An 18,050-nucleotide genomic window follows, 5' to 3' on the forward strand; every position below is an offset into this window, starting at 1 on the left:
GACGAGCTAGCTGATGAGATTGATAATATGTTAGCAGTAGGAAGCTGGAGGAGTTTACTGATGATTCGTGAGCCGGCTTACCGCGCATTGACGCTCGAGGTTTTAGTGTCTTTTGAGTTGAGGTATGGGAGAATTGACACTATGGATGCTATAAAGTTTCGAGTTTTCGATTCGGATGGGCCTGTATGACGTTGCATATACCAGTACAGAGGTGTATGGATGTTTACCTGTGGATTTTCCAGTATCAGTGACTCCAGACTATGTGTATAGGGTCCTATGTGGACATGGGCAGATTGAACTGGGAATGTCGAAGGCCACCAGCCTATCCCGGTTGAGCTACAGGTATTTGCACGCGGTCCTCAGTAGGTCTGTGTGACGAGGTCCCCTTGCGTACATCCCGTAAGTGCACAGGTTTGTCGAAGTAATAATCCCGGGTGAGCGGGGTTGAATCCACAGGGAGTAGGGAGTAAAGACACTTAATTCAATTCTTAGCTATGTCGAGTATCAACAATCATAAGTGTGATAATGATTCAATTCTCAACAATTAAAAACAACAAGTAAGAGAGCAAAAGTAAGGAGGAGGCAAGGCAATCGATAAAGATGGGGTACTCGAATGATGCTTCACCTAGGATAATCGCTTCAAGTGCAAGAACTCTCTATTATGCTTCCTAATCAATGCAATTGTGAGTCATGGAAATCCTTACATACATAGTCCCAAATCTAAGGTCAACTATGCCTAACTCTATTCATGTCCCGGAGGAGAGATTAAATAACCTCTCAACCACGAACTCGAATAAAGTTGCAATGAGCTCTAGGGATTCCAAGTGATAAAATGCTTACTAATTATAGACCTAACCCTTTAGTCCAGGCGGAAGGTCCCTAGCCACAATTAAGCCCTAGATACTAAGATCCCCTCAACGCTTCACTCCATTGCACGCGCAACTAGGCCCCAGCGGAGGTTCATCCCTTAGACCATTAACTCTATTATGGTCGCAAAGAACTCAAGGAACGGAGGTAGAATCTATCACGTTTGAGGGGAAAGGGGACGCTCCTATACCTCTAGACTCACCCTCTCAACCCTCTCCAACCTAGCTTTGTCTAACGCTCGTGGTGTGTCACTCACTCACAAGGTTACCAACAAGAACTCTCAACCCTAGTGTCACTCTAGGGGAACCGTTTATACAATCAAGCATTCAAGATTGGAACTCACAATAAACATCAATTTATTGAAAGCATAATAAAGAAGTTCAAAGAAACGAATACATCCTAGGGTTCACAATCACCCAAGTACCCACTAGGTGTTTAGCTCTCCATGGAGCTAAGTACAATCAATGAAATCGAATGTAAAAGCAATGAATCCATAAAGAAACCCCCTCGATGGTCATGTCAATGGTCTTGCGGAGAGACCTCTGCTCATCGTCCAAGGATTCCCTCGTCCGGTATAGGATACGCCTCAATGGAAGCTCCCCTACCAACCTTCTTCCTTAGGAATGATGATGTTGGAGCCGTCGAACCTCTCCAAAACCTTGACCAATACCCCTCAAAACCCTAGCCGAAGCCCTCTCTCAAGTTGGGGATAATTTCCACACGCCCGTGTGGGTTCTCTGTTTCTCTGATTTCTCGGCCGGCTGTGAACATTGCTGCTACAGTACTTACTCTGATTTCTCTGATTTTTCTGATTTCTCAACCTGAATAACTTCCCAATTCCATACTTTCATCGGGGTAACGCAAACGGGCATACGTTCACGTCGTGAATCACTTGATTCTTCAATGTTATATATGTTGGTGGAGCTCTTGTTCTTGTATGCATTAGACGGAATGCTCGAGTGTGACTACCTTTGTGCCCCTCCAAATGGATGTGCTCAATCGAATGCGAGGAGGTTGGCATACACTCTAGCATCTCACACGTGTCCTATTTCTTCGCGTTTGAACCTTAGCAAGATCTCCTCCAAAATAGGTGCATTATGATCCACATTGGCCTATTTCGTTCATACTCAGCCTCACAACCATAACTGCATAAAAGTGACATAAAAACACACACATATTAATGTAAAAACCTGAGAAAAGTAATGCTCAACATAAGGAATGAACACTTCGCATTCATATCGCACAAGCACTTATCAAACTCCCCCACACTTAAGCTTTTGCTTGTCCTCAAGCAAACATTAAAAACATTCTGTGCATCAATGAAGAAAATATTGAAAGTGCTTGGCCTTAGGTTCACCGAGGTATACAAAGAAAGTATTCTACAAGTAAGGAAAATGTCAACACTAAATACGAAAAAATCAATGCTCTAGCTAAAAACTTGAATTAAAAAGGACAACAAACCCGAATTCCGTGTAAGTGTGTGAACTCACTCAAAAACAACCCAAGTTATACTCCTCAAAGTTCTAAGTACAAGGGACTTATTTATCTACAAAAGTAATAAAAATTTTAAAAGATGGTAGTAGCTTCACACATTCTCTAAGGTAGCCCTTTCCAAAGAGGCCACTAAGGTGGCTTTCACACTTTCGAGGTGGTAGCTCTTTCTACCCGAGTGGTAGCTTTCACTCATCCTATGAGATAGCTCTTTCTCTCATTAGGGCATAACTAGTATCCGACTTGTGAGAGTAGCTTCATACTTCATAGGTGGTAGCTCTTTTCCACCCAACAAATACAAATAAACAATAAAACTATTTTGTTCCTTCTTTTCATTTTTTTTCACAATATTAGCAAAAGAAGTAAACCTAACTAGTCCCTTTAACATGGAACATGAGTTTCCAATAGAGTTCAAAGAGTGAGTAGTGCACTAAGTGTAAATCGGGCAAAAATTCCTAAAAAATCAAGCAAGAACTAGAGCATGAAAACATTCAATGTTAACAATTCTCCTAGACTTAAGAATACAATCATTGCAACTAAGGTGAACCGCCATTGGCTATGTGAGCATATATCAATTAAGAACAATAGAAAAGATGTGCGCATTATGAAACTCCCCCCCACACTTAAGTTGTACATTGTCCTCAATGTACTCATGCAAGTTTACTCAAAATATATCATTCAAAAAATAGATGTGGGAGAAGCAATCAAAACAATACTCCCCTGACTCATAGTGTTGCGTTTGATGAAGCTAATTTGTTGGGAGTAGTGTTTCAACGGGTTGTGAAGCTCACACGGCCAAGTGCCGAAGCACCATGGCGGTGCCCATGACTAAGTGCCAATTCCCTAGACGACAAGACCATCTGCATGCATACACGAGGGGGTTCAATAAAGCTCAAAAAAAACAAAAATAACTTGAGTGTATAAAAGATGAAGCAATGAATGCAACTCGATAAATGCAACATAACATAACACGAATCCAATCCAAGAGACCCATGCCCACCACTAATCTCGTAATGTAAGGGCCCGAGAAGATCGCTCCCAGTCTAGCATACTGTCCCTAATGTCTGATGTAATCAGCCAAGATATGCCCTAAGTGGATCGATGCACGCTCTACCATCGAGTACAAAGTGCATGCAGCTCCCCGACGGCTCAAGCCACCAAGATCGCTCACCACGGCCATTCACCCGACCTACTCATGATGGCGTGCAAATATCTGTAGGCAGGTCGGGAAAGGCACGTGGCCTTGGACACCCCCGGCTCATACTGACCTTGACCACATAGCACTCTGTAAGCTCCTTGCGGGGTCAAGGTTCCAGGATAATCAGTAGGTAACTGTGCATACTCCTCTGTAGCTGTGAATGCCTCCTCGTATAAGCCAAGTAGTAGGGAAAACTGCATAATGCTCAAGCTATGGTGGCGTCCAAATACTCTGAACTGAATGGTACCCAAACTGTCGAAGCTCGCATACGCTCTATCAAACTCGAACGAGGAGAGCACCTCCAGTGTAAACTCTCGGATGGCTGGCTCTCTAATAGTCAGCAACTGCCGCCAACCACCTTCTGAAACTAGATCCTCGATCTCATTGGCGAACTCATCACTCTACTGAAGCTCCCGCAGTATAGTAGCATCCAAAAATTGAGTCTGTCCGAAACGGAGTCTTGACAATCGCTCATAACGGACCTGATGTTCGGGAATCACAAATCCTATTCCCTCGGGCTCAGAAGATGACTCACGTGGCGTCTTATCAGCTTGCTTCTTTGACCTAGGTGCCATGATTTGCAAAATTTAAACAAAATTGGTCAAACAAGTTGATAAAACAATACTGCAGAAATCCACACGGTTGTGTGGAATTTCCGCACGCCCGTGTGGATTCACGGGGCATGAAAACCGCACGGCCAGGCATCAACAATCCAAAAATACAACTCAATAAAATCTCTAACTTCGTTCTAAACATAAATAATTGTTCCAATTGAAGAAACAAAGCATTATTAACTAGATTAATCGATAGAAATCATGAATTGATGAAGAAGATGATAAAAAGGGATTTACCGACGAAGAGAAGTGAGAAAATGAAGAGCCGGCCGGAAAACTTTGCTAAAATCCCACCAAACTGGCGCAATGGACTCGGAGAGTATCGTGTGAGTGTTTTCAAGTGAATAGGAGTCCTGAAGAGGGAGAGAAATCATCCTCTTTGAAACAGAACTCGCGACTTTTGACGTTTTGTGCATCCACACGGGCGTGTGGAAATTCCCCACGCCCGTGTGCCTCACTTCAAAAGCTCCACAGGGGCGTACGCACGCCCCTGTGTGCTCTCGAAAAAACTCTAACTGACTTAGAACGATCTCCCACGGGCGTGCAGAAAATATCCTCGCCCGTGCGCCAGACCCACATGGCCAGACGCACGCCCCTGTTGCTTCCCTGAACAACCGAGAAAAATATCAAGTCTTACGCACGCCCGTGCGGAAATTCCCCACGGGCGTGGACATTCACATGCCCAAATCACAGAGGCAGCCGCACGCCCCTGTGTTTTCTCCGGATGGAGGGAGCAACCTGCAGAGTTTCGCACGGGCGTGCGGAAATTACCCACGCACGTGCGTGGTTCACAAGGTCACCCACAGGGGCGAGTCCACGCCCCTGTGTGTTCTCGGGAAAATCTGCCCAACTCTGCAAGAATTCACACGCCCGTGCAGAAATTACCCACGGGTGTGCGCCAGTCGCATGGTCGTCCACAGGGGCAGCCGCACGCCCCTGTGCCCTCTCTGGATGAGCTCACAGTACACATCCACGGGTGTACGGAAATTCCATACGCCCATGTGTTTTCTCTGGATGACTTAGAAAATACCTGCAGGCTCTGCAAAAATATTTTGAACAAGTTTACACACTCAGAGCCTACCCTATTATGCAAAATTTAACAGAAAAACACGAAATAGAACTCAAACGACCAAACTTCGCCAATTCTCAACAAAACACACAATGAATTCTTTTAAAAATCCACAACAAAATCGCAGCACAAGCACTCAAAAAGAATTGAAACACCAACACTTAACAATTTATTCATGTAGCAAACTAAACTAAAAAGTAAGAAAATAGTAAACACTTGGGTTGCCTCCCAAGAAGCACTTGTTTAACGTCACTAAGCTTGACGTATCTTTCTTACCTCACGGGGGTTCATGAATGAAGGTTGCCCTCTTACCCATGGCTTGGAAGCATGATGAGCAAAGTCTCTTGAGGATAGAGGGTGTACTCTCGGGCTTCGGACCACCTAGCAATGGTTCGTCCAACTTCCCTAACTCATTTACGTCTCCAACAGTCTTGGAGCATTTTCGGTAGCGTCTTCGAGCCCTCTTCATTTTCCTGAGCACCTTCTTCAAGATCCCTGGTGTAAATGTTACTTCTTCTGTCGAACCAAGCATCATTACTTCTTCATTGCTCTACTCTTGGTCGAACAATCCTTCGTATGGATCCAGGTTGAACATTTCCTACATATATTCATCAACAATTTCATCAGTAGTGTCCAAAAAGTATAGAGTATCATCAAAATCGAGAGAATGCCCATGGCTTCAGCAAGGAGGTATGTGAGCTTATCATCTCCAACTCTCAATGTGAGCTCCCCGCCGTCCATGTCAATCAATGCTTTGGAAGTCCGCAAGAACGGTCTCCCAAGTATCAAGGGTACATCTGCATCCTCATCGACATCTAGCACTACAAAGTCAACCGAAAAAATGTACTTGTCCACCTTGACAAGCACGTCTTCAATAATGCCTCTCGGATGTCGCACCGTTCTGTCCGCCAATTGTAAAGTCATCCGAGTAGGACTAGGCTCACCAAAGCCTAGCTTTTGGAAGAAAGTATATGGCATGACGTTGATGCTCGCCCCTAAATCCGGCAATGCCATTTCCTCACCTAAGTTGTCGATGTTACACGGAATGATGAAGCTTCCCGGGTCTTTCTTCTTGTTCGGCATGTTCTTTTGCAACACCGCCGAGCATGAAGCATCAAGCACCACTGAAGCACTCTCCTCCAATTTCCTCTTGTTAGTCAATAGGTCTTTCAGGAACTTCATATACTTAGGCATTTGAGCCAATGCCTCAACAAAAGGAATGTTGATGTGGAGTTGCTTGAATAAACTCAGGAACTACTAATACTGTTCATCCCCTTGGTCATTCTTCAATCTAGAGGGATAAGGGATTCTTGGCTTGAAAGGTGGGGTTGCCATCTCTTTCTCTTTGTTTGCTCGCTCCTCAACCTCTACAACCTCGGGTGCGTGTTCTTTCGGTTTCTCACTCGGAAACATCCCTTCAACCTCATGACCACTTCTCAAAGTGATCGCCTTCACATGTTCTCTAGGGTTGGTTTCCGTGTTGCTTGGTAAACTTCCATGTGGCCTTTCGGAGAGAGACTTCGCAATTTGCCCCACTTGATTTTCAAGATTGTGCAAGGAGGCGGTGTGATTGCGAAGTGTAGCCTCGACTAATTCAAACCTTGTATTTGGAGATTGAACAAATCTAGCCAAGTGCTTTTCCAAATCTGTCATTCGGGTTTCCAAGCCTAAAATTCTGTTTTCCACTTGAGGGGCTTGTTGTTGTTGTTGGAAACTCAATGGCCCCATGGTCTTCTGTGGTCCTTGATTACTCCATGAAAAGTTGGGATGATTCTTCCAAACTGAATTGTAGGTGTTGCTATATGGATTCCCTTGAGGTCTCATTCCATTACCTACAAAGTCAACGTTCTCAATTGAAGAAACATCACCAATGACGATTGGGCAATCGGAGGGAGCATGCCCTCCACCACAACCGTTGCAATTGGTCATGGTCGCAACTCTATTCGAAACTATAAGATCTACCTTCTTACTCAAACTCTCCACTTGGGCCGCCAATGAAGTTACCGCATCAATTTCATGGAGACCGGCCACCTTTTTCTTCTCCCTAGCATTCCACTGGTAGCTATTTAACCCCATTTCCTCAATCAATTGACGAGCCTCATAGGGGGTCTTGCTACCTAAGGTACCTCCTGCCGCCGCATTCAAGAGTTGCCTTGTACTCGGGTTCAAACCATTGTAGAAGGTTTGAACAATCATCCACTCCGGGAATCCGTGTTGCGGACACTTTCACAGGAGTTCCTTGAACCTTTCCCATGTCTCAAATAGAGACTCCAATTCTAACTGCACAAAGGATGAGATGTTATTCCTAAGCTTTGCTGATTTTCCAGGAGGGAAATAACGGGCTAGAAAAGCATCTACCATTTCCTCCCATGTAGTGATTGATGCTCTAGGTAATGAGTGTAGCCACTGCTTTGCTTTTCCCTTTAAGGAAAATGGGAAGGCTCTCAATTTGATGGCATCATCCGGCACACCATTTATCTTTAGCATGTCACACATCTTGAGGAAGCTCTCTATGTGACTGTTTTGATCCTCATTGGCCAAACCATTGAATTGTGCGGACTGCTGCAGCATATGGATGAATGCCGGCTTTAGCTCGAAGTTTTGAGCTATAATTGGGGGATGCACAATACTCGATTGTGTCCCCAACACTGAAGGTCTGGCATAATTGGATAGTATTCGTTGTTGTTCATTTTGTTCTACCATGTTTTCAGATCCTTCTACTTCCAAATCAGCTAGATTATGATGTTATTGCACAGGTTCTTTCCCTTTTCTTCTAAGTGTACGTTCAAGCTCAGGGTCTCCTTCAATCAATATTGATGGATTTCCTTGTGTCATAACCCCGAGTCGCACTCAAAAAAATAAAGAAAAAAAGAAAAATCGAACGATGATAGAATAAGAAGATATGAATTAGATTGTGTGGTGAAATAGCTAAGAAAACAAAGTGCAAAGTATCTCTAAACGCCTAGCTCCCTGGCAACGGAGCCAAAAACTTGACAAGGTCCCCTTGCTTATATCCCACAAGTGCACGGGTTTGTCGAAGTAATAATCCCGGATGAGCGGGGTCGAATCCACAGGGAGTAGGGAGTAAAGACACTTAATTCAATTCTTAGCTATGTGGAGTATCAACAATGATAAGTGTGGTAATGATTCAATTCTCAGAAATTAAAAGCAATAAGTAAGATAGCAAAAGTAAGGAGGAGGCAAGGCAATCGATAAAGATGGGGTACTCGGATGATGCTTCACCTAGGATAATCGTTTCAAGTGCAAGACCCCTCTAATATACTTCCTAATCGATGGAATGGTGAGTCGTGGAATCAAGCATGCCTAATTCTATACATGTCCCGGAGGAGAAATCGAACAATCTCAACACCTCGTACTCGCATAGAGTTGCAATGAGCTCTAGGCATTCCAAGTGATAAATCTCTTCCTAGATTTAGACCTAACCCTTTGGTCCAGGCGGAAGGTCCCTAGCCACAATTAAGCCCTAGATACTAAGATCACCTCAACGCTTCACTCCATTGCACGCGCAACTAGGCCCCAGTGGAGGTTCATCCCTTAGACCATTCACTCAATTATGGCTGCAAAGAACTCAAGGAACGGAGGTAGAATTTATCACGTCAAAGGGGAAAGGTGACGCTCCTGTACCTCTCGACTCACCCTCTCAACCCTCTCCAACCTAGTTTTGTCTAACGCTCGTGGTGTGTCACTCACTCACAAGGTTACCAACAAGAACTCTCAACCCTAGTGTCACTCTAGGGGAAATGTTCATACAATCAAGCATTCAAGGTTGGAACTCACAATAAACATCAATTTATTTGAAGCATAATAAAGAAGTTCGATGAAACGAATACATCCTAGGGTTCACAATCACCCAAGTACCCACTAGGGGTTTAGCTCTCCATGGAGCTAAGTACAATCAAAGAAATCGAATGTAAAAGCAATGAATCCATAAAGAAACCACCTCGATGGTCGTCTCAATGCTCTTGTGGAAAGTCCTCTACTCGTCATCCAAGGATTCCTTCGTCCGGTATAGGATACGCCCCGATAGAAGCTCCCCTACCAACCTTCTTCCTAATGGAATCACGATGTTGGAGCCGTAGAACCTCTCCAAAACCTTGGCCAATACCCTGCGAAACCCTAGCCGAAGCCCTCTCACAAGTTGGGGAAAAGATGGAGAAAAGAATACCAAAATCGTGGCTGAATCGACTTTAAATAGTGGTGGAATCAGGCGACACCACGGGCGTGGACGCTACACGCGCCCATGCTGAATTTCCACACGGGCATGGATAATTTCCACACGCCCGTGTGGGTTCTCTGTTTCTCTGATTTCTCGGCCGGCTGTGAACAGTGCTGCTACAGTACTTGCTACATTGTTGCTACATTTCTCTGCTACAGTCTTTGACCTGAATAACTTCCCAATTCCATACTTTCATCGGGGTAACCCAAACGGGCACACGTTCACGTCGTAAATCACTTGCTTCTTCAATGATATATATGTTGGTGGAGCTCTTGTTCTTGTATGCATAAGACGGAATGCTCGAGTGTGACTGCCTTTGTGCCCCTCCAAATGGATGTGCTCACTCGAATGCGAGGAGGTTGGCACACACTCTAGCATCTCACACCTGTCCTATGTCTTTGCGTTTGAACCTTAGCAAGATCTCCTCCAAAATAGGTGCATTATGATCCTTATTGGCCTATTTCCTTCATACTCAGTCTCACAACCATACCTGCATAAAAGTGACATAAAAACACACATATTAATGTAAAAACTTGAGAAAAGTAATGCTCAACATAAGGAATAAACACTTCACATTCATATCGCACAAGCACTTATCATCCACCTTGACAAGCACATCTTTGATGATACTCCTCGAATGTCTCACCATTCGATCCGCCAATTACAAAGTCATCTGAGTGGGTCTAGGCTCGTCCAAGCCTAGCTTCAGAAAGAAGGTGTATGGAATGATGTTGATACTAGCCCCTGAGTCTGCCAATGCCATTTCTTAACCCAAATTGCCAATATTACACCGAATGATGAAGCTTCCCCGGTATTTCTTCTTGTTCGGCATGTTCTTTTGCAACACCGCCGAGCAAGAAGCATCTAAGATAACTGAAGCACTCTCCTCTAACTTCCTCTTGTTAGTTAACAAGTCTTCAAGAATTTTGCATACTTAGGCATTTGGACCAATGCCTCAACAAAAGGAATATTGATGTGGAGTTGCTTGAACAAACTCAGGAACTTCTTGTACTGTTCATCCCCTTGGTCATTCTTAAATATAGAAGGATAAGGGATTCTTGGCTTGAAAGGTGAGTGTGCCACCTCTTTCTCTTTGCTTGCTCCCTCCTCAACCTCTATAACCTTGGGTGTGTGTTCATTGGGCCTCTCGCTTGGAAACCTACCTTCAACCTCATGACCACTTCTCAAAGTGATCGCCTTCACATGCTCTCTAGGATTAGTCTTGGTATTACTCGGCAAGCTTCCTTGTGGCCTTTCCAATAAAAAATCTGCCCTACTTGATTTTCAAGATTGTACAAAGAGGTGGCGTGGTTGTGAAGTGTTGCCTCGACTGATTGAAACCTTGTATCTGATGATTGCACAAACCTAGTCAAGACCTTTAATAAATCAGTCATTCGGGTCTCGAAACCCGAAACCCGGTTTTTCATGTTTGGGGCTTGTTGTTGTTGGAAACCCGGTGGCCCCATGTCCTTTTGTGGACCTTGGTTGATCCACAAATAATTGGGATGATTTTTCCAACCCTGATTGTAGGTGTTGGTATATAAATTCCCTTGGTTCCTCATTGAATTACCCACAAAATCGACATTCTCAACCGAAGATACATCACCAATAGAAATCGGGCAATCAGAGGGAGCATGTCCTTCACCACACCCGGTGTTAGTAGTCACAGCCGCCACTTTATTTGAAGTTAGAAGATCTAACTTCTTACTCAATGATTCCACTTGAGCCGCCAATGAAGTTACTTCATCTATCTCATGGAGCCCGACCACCTTTTTCTTCTCCCTAGCATTCCATTAGTAGCTATTTTACCCCATTTCTTCAATTAGTTGACAGGCCTCACCGGGGGTCTTACTACCTAAGGTACCTCCTACTGCTCGATCCAAGAGTTGCCTTGTACTTGGATTCAACCCATTGTAAAAGGTTTGAAAAATTATCCACTCCGAGAAATCGTGTTGCGGGCACTTTCTCAGGAGCTCCTTGAACCTTTCCCACATCTCAAATAAAGACTCCAATTCTGACTGTACAAAGGATGATATCTCATTTCTAAGCTTTGTAGATTTTCTGGGAGGTAAATAATGGGCCAGAAAAGCTTCTACCAACTCCTGCTATGTGGTAATCGATGCTCTAGGTAATGAGTGTAGCCACTGCTTCGCTCTCCCCTTTAAGGAAAATAGGAAGGCTCTCAACTTGATGGCATCGTCTGTCACCCCGTTTATCTTAAGCATATGACACACCTCAAGAAAGTTCTCTATATGACTGTGTGAATCCTCATTGGCCAAACTAATGAACTGTGCAGATTACTGCAACATGTGGATGAATGCCGGCTTTAGCTCAAAGTTCTGAGCTGTAATCAGGGGACGCACAATACTCGATTGTGTCCCCAATACTGAAGGTCTGGGATAATCGGATAATGTCCGCTGTTGCTCATTCTGTTCACCCATGTTTTCAGATTCTTCTACTTCCAAATCAGCTAGATTAGACGGTTCTTCCACAGGTTCTTTCCCTTTTCTTCTAAGTGCACATTCAAGCTCGGGATCTCCTTCAATCAATATTGAGGGTTCCCTCGGGTCATAACCTGGAGCTGCACCAAAAAGAAAGAAAAAGAAATCAGAACGATGATAGAATAAGAAGAAATGAAGTAGAATGAATGAATAAATAGCTAAGAAAACAAAGTGCAAAGTATCTCTAAACATCTACTCCCCGGCAATGGCACCAAAAACTTGACACCGCCCCTTGCGTATTTCCCGCAAGTGCACGGGTCTATCGAAGTAATAAAATCCCAGATTAGTGGGATATCATATCCATAGGGAGTAGGGAATAAAAACACTTAAATTGTTTCGTAACTAAGTGAAAGATGAATAGTGATATGTGTGACAAGATGTGAAATAACAAAAGTAAAAGAACAAGAAAGAGAGCACGAGTAAAGGAGAAGTAAGGCAATCTATATAAATGGTGTACCCGGCTATTGTTCCACCTAGGACAATCATTTCAAGTGCAAGAACACTCTATTATACTTTCTAACTAATGCAATAATGAGTTATGGAGATCCTTAAATACATGGTCTAAAATCTAAGGTGAACCATGCCTAACTCTATACATGTGCAGGAGGAGAAATTGAATAACATCTCGACTTCGCACTCGTATAGAATTGTAATGAGTTCTAGGGACTCCAAGTGATAAATCCTCTTCGTAGATGTAGACCTAACCCTTTGGTCCAGGTGGAAGGTGCCTACCCATAATTAAGCCCTAGGTGCTAAAATCACTTCAACGCTTCACTCCGTTGCACCCCAACTAAACCCCAGCGGAAGGTCATGCTTTAGCCCATTCACTCTACTCTAACCATAAAGAACTTGATGAAATGGAGGTAGAATAAATCACATCGGAGGGGAAAAGGGACGCTCCGCTACCTCTTAACTCACCCTCTCAACCCTCTCCAATGTATATATTTGTCTAACTCTCGTGGTGTGTCACTCACTCACAAGGGTTACCAACAAGAACTCTCAACCCTAGTGCCACTCTAAAGGAGTATTCATACAATCAAGCATTCAATATTGGAACTCAAATAAAACATCAATTAATTGAAATCATAATAAAGAGGTTCAATGAAACAAATACATCCTAGGGTTCATAAATACCCAAGTACCCACTAGGGGGTTTACCTCTCCATGGAGCTAATTACAATCAATGAAAATCAAATGTAAAATCAAAGAATCCAAAGAAAACCCCCTCGATAGTCATGGCTATGGTCTTGTGGAGAGTCCTCTACTCATCCAAGGGTCCCTTTGTCTGGCCTACGATACAACTCGATGGATCGGTGCCGATGAAAGCTCTCGCACTAACCTTCTTCCAAACGGAGCGCGATGTCAGAGCCATAGAACCTCTCCAAATACCTAGGTAATACCTCTCAAAACCCTAGCTGAAGCCTTCACTCAAGTTAGGGAAAAGATATAGAAAAGAATGCTGAAATCAGGGCTCAAATCGGGGCTGAAATCGGCTTTTAAAGGGCCGGAATCGGGAAACCACACGCCCCTGTGGGTGCCCCTGTGGATTCTCTGTTTTCATCCTTCTTCGGCCGGCTGTGAACGGTACCTACTATAGTGGGGGAAAAGATGGAGAAAAGAATACAAAAATCGGGCCTGATTTGGCTTTAAATAGGGCTGGAATCGAGCGACTACACGGGCGTGGATGCTTCACGTGCCCTTGCAGAATTTCCACACGGCCGTGTGGATTCTCTGAAACTGTCATTTTCGGTCGGCTGTAAACAGTAAATGCTACAGTGTTTGCTACAACGATCTGCTGCAGTAACCTGCTACAGTACTATACCAAAACTACTCCCGAATCCACTTTTCATTGAGGTAACATAAACAGGCACACGTTTATGCCGTGGATCGCTTTGCTTCATCAATGACGGATAAGTTGATGGAGATCTTGTTCTATGTGCATAAGTCAGAATGCTTGAGTGTGACTGCCCTTGTGCCCCTCCAAATGGTTATGCAAACTCAAATACGTGGAGGTTGGCACACACTCTAGCATCTCGCACCCGACTTATATCTTCGCGTTTGAACCTTAGCAAGATTTCCTCCAAAATCGGTGCATTGTGCTCCACATTGGCTTCTTTCCTTCATAATTGGTGTCACAACCCTACCTGCATATAAGTAACATAAAAACACACATATTAATGTAAAAACCCAAGAAAAGTAATGCTCAACATAAGGAAATAATGCTTCGCATTCATATCACACAAGCACTTATCATTGGCTCATCATTTTTTTCCTCATGCCAAGGACTCCTCGAGTCCCATCGCTTTTTTTCTGTCACCTCCATCCCTTATTCCCAGCACCGGATGACCCACCATGTACTTCATCACCGTATGCAGCAGAGCTGGAGGACGACATCGACACTTGATTTTATTTTCCTTGTCTTTTACTTCCGCATTTTATTTTGGACTTGTATTCTCAGAAAGGACTTTCCTTCTGAATTTATTTTGTATCTCAAGTTGTTTTCATTGTCTTATCTTTTTATATATTTGAGTTATTTTTTTGTTTTTATTGAGCTTCACTGAACCCCCTCGTGTATGCATGCTGATGGTCTTATCATCATGGGAATTGAGACTTTGTCATGGGCACGGCAAAAGTCAAGTTTTCAAGCACTTGGCCATGTGAGCTTCACAACCCATTAGAACAATACTCCAAAGGACTTAGCTCCATCAAATGCAACACTAGGAGTCAGGATAGTATTGTTTTTGATTTCTTCTCCCACATCTTAATCCAATTGATTTATATTATGAATACATTGGGGACAATGTATAACTTAAGGGTGGGTGGGGGAGTTTTATAGTGCATGCATCTCTTTTATACTAGTTTTGATTGATATACATGCTCACATAGCCAATGGCAGCTCATCTTAATTGCATTGATTGCATTCTTGATTTTAGGAGAATTTTTAACATTGAATGTTTTCATGCTCAAGTTTTTGCTTGAATTTCTAGGAATTTTTGCCCGATTGACACTTGTTGCACGACTCACTCTTTGAACTCTTTTGGAAACTCATGTTTGATATATAAGGGACTAGTTTTACTTATTTCTTGTGTTAATTCTTAAAGAAAAAACAAAAAAGCAAAACAAAAAAAAATGAAAAAATGAAAAGAAAGAACAAAATAGTTTTGTTGGTTAGTTGTGCTTGTTGGGTGGAAAGAGCTACCACCTATGATGTATGAAGCTACTCTCATAAGTTGGATACTAGTTATTCCCTAATGAGAGAAAGAGCTATCTCATGGGATGTGTTAAAGCTACCACCCCGGTAGAAAGAGCTATGACCTTGAAAGTCTGAAAGCCACCTTAGCGGTCTCTTTGGAAAGGGCTACCTTAGAGGATGTGTGAAGCTACTACCCTTTTTAAATTTTTGTTACCTTTTGTAGATAAATAAGTCCCTTGTATGTACAACTTTGAGGAGTATACTTTGGGTTGACTTGAGTGAGTTCACACACTTACATGATTTCTGATTTGTGTCCTTTTAGCTAGAGCATTGATTTTTCGTATTTAGTGTTGAAATTTTCCGTACTTGTACAATGTACTCTTTGTATGCTTTGGTGAACCTAAGGCCAAGCACTTCCAAAATTTCCTTCATCTATGCTTTAATGTTTTAATTTGTGCTTGAGAACAAGTAAAAGCTTAAGTGTGGAGGAGTTTGATAAGTGCTTGTGCGATAAGAATGCGAAGCGTTCCTTCCTTGTGTTGAACATTACTTTTCTCGTATTTTAACGCTAATATGGGTGTATATATGTTACTTTAATGCAGATAGGGTTGTGATTCCTAATATGAGAGAAAGAAGCCAATGTGGGTCATAATGCACCAATTTGGAGGAAATCTTGCTAAGGTTCAAACGCAAAGACATAGGTCAGGTTCGAGATATGGGAATGTGTGCCAACCTCCTCATATTCGAGTTAACACAACTATTTGGAGGGGCACAAGGGCAGTCACATTCAAGTATTCCGACTTGTGCATATAGAACAAGAGCTCCACTAACATGTCCATTATTGAAGAAGCAAAGCGATCCATGACGTAAACATGTGCAGCTTTGCATTACCTTGATGAAAACATGGATTCAGCAGCATTTCGGGCCGGTACTATAGTAGGTACTATAGCAAAACTGTTGAAAGATTACTGTACCATCACTATTTAAGCCGGCTGAGAAAATAGGAGAACAGAGAATCCACACGGGCATGTGGAAATTCCACATGCCCCTGTGAAAAATCCACATGGGCGCCACATCGAGCTAAAACTCGATTCCACCTTTTAAAAGTCGATTTCAGCCCTCGATTTCAAAGATTCTTTTCTCCATCTTTTTCCCCAACTTGATAGAGGGCTGTGGCTAGGGTTTTGAGAGATATTGGCTAGGCCTTTGAGAGGTTCTATGGCTCCAACATCGCGCACCATTTGGAAAAAAAGGTTAGTGGGAGAGGTTTTTACCGACACCCGATCATTCGAGGTGTATCCTAGGCCGGACAAAGGGACCCTTGCGACTGAGTAGATGACTCTCCACAAGGCCATTACAATGACTAATGAGGGGGTTTTCTATAGATGCTTTGTTTTTACATTCGATTTCATTGATTGTATCTAGCTCCATGAGAGCTAAACCCCTAGTGGGTACTTGGGTATGTGTGAATCCTAGAATGTATTCGTTTCATTGAATCCCTTTATTATGATTTCAATTAATTGATGTTTATTGTGAGTTCTAATATTATATGCTTGATTGTATGAATACTCCCCTAGAGTGACACTAGGGTTGAGAATTCTTCTTGGTAACTCTTTTGAGTGAGTGACACACCATGAGAGTTAGACAAAGCTAGATTGGAGAGGGTTGAGAGGGTGAATCAAGAGGTAGCGGAGTGTCCCCTTTCCCCTCCGGTGTGATCTATCCTACCGCCACATTCTAAGAGTTCTTTGTGTCCATAGTAGAGTGGATGGGCTAAGGGATGATCTTCCGCTGGGGCTTAGTTACGAGTACAACGGAGTGAAGCGATGAACTAATTTTAGCATCTAGGACTTAATTGTGGCTAGGTATCTTTCAAGTGTAAAAAAGAGTTATATCTACACATAGGAATAGGGTTTATCATGTGGAATCTCTAGAGCTCATTGCAGTTCTATACGAGTGCAAGGTGTTGAGATTGTTTGATTTCTCCTCCGGGACATGTATAGAGTTAGGCATGGTTGACCTTAGATTTTGGACTATGCCATTAAGGATTTCGACGACTCACTATTTCATTAATTAGGAAGCATAATAGCGGTTTTGTGCACTTGAAACGATTGTCCTAGGTGGAACAATATCTGGGTACCCCATCTTTATCAATTGCCTTACCTTCTCCTTAACTTGTGCTCTCTTTCTTGTTGTCTTCACTTTTGAGAATTGAATCTTGTCACACATATCACTATTCATCTTCCACATTAGTTAAGAAACCACTTAAGTGTCTTTATTCCCTACTCTCTGTAGATACAATACCCACTCATTTGGGATTATTACTTCGACACCCGTGCACTTGTGGTTTACACGCATATACGGACCTGTCACGTGCGAAACACTTAGTGATAATTCTCGACTTGACAGAGAGTCCACAGGGGCGTGCGTCTGCCCCTGTGGATCAGGCACACAGGCGTGAGTATTTTTTGCACACCCATGCGGTTGCATTCAGAGATGGAGGAGAGGTTTCCTGAGAGTGCACTGGGGTGTGTGTGTGCCCCTGTGACTCTCTTTTGTGGAGCTGCACAGGCATGGGCAATTTCTGTACACCCGTGTGAATGTCCAGTAACGTAGGAGCTGTGGTATTTCTTTAAAATCTTTTGGCTCTTCTCCATTCTCATATTCCTAGTCACTTAACGACCACTCCTAACATCCCTCCTGACCTCACACTGTCGATCTTGAGGAGTTTCACTCGATTTTCAAGCCGAATTCAAAAGTTTTTGAGTTCACTATTGGTAAACCCTCAATTCTTCTCTTTTTCGCCATAAATTGATTTTAATTGATTAAAATGGTAAATGTTGCTTATTTTCTATGTTTATAAGATTTATGCATGTTTAG

General features: G+C 43.0%; 2 non-coding genes across 2 annotated transcripts; both read left to right on the forward strand.

Annotated features, from left to right (window-relative positions):
• The first annotated feature begins 7,445 nt into the window (after window positions 1-7,445).
• LOC120257195 lies at window positions 7,446-7,552 on the forward strand. The gene has a single exon (XR_005535569.1). It is a non-coding gene; the product is annotated as a small nucleolar RNA R71 (small nucleolar RNA).
• A 3,868-nt stretch (window positions 7,553-11,420) lies between these two features.
• Window positions 11,421-11,527, forward strand: LOC120257193. Its single transcript, XR_005535567.1, has one exon. It is a non-coding gene; the product is annotated as a small nucleolar RNA R71 (small nucleolar RNA).
• Window positions 11,528-18,050: the final 6,523 nt, after the last annotated feature.

The sequence above is a fragment of the Dioscorea cayenensis genome, unplaced genomic scaffold (assembly GCF_009730915.1).
Source record: "Dioscorea cayenensis subsp. rotundata cultivar TDr96_F1 unplaced genomic scaffold, TDr96_F1_v2_PseudoChromosome.rev07_lg8_w22 25.fasta BLBR01001935.1, whole genome shotgun sequence".
Taxonomy (NCBI): domain Eukaryota; kingdom Viridiplantae; phylum Streptophyta; class Magnoliopsida; order Dioscoreales; family Dioscoreaceae; genus Dioscorea; species Dioscorea cayenensis.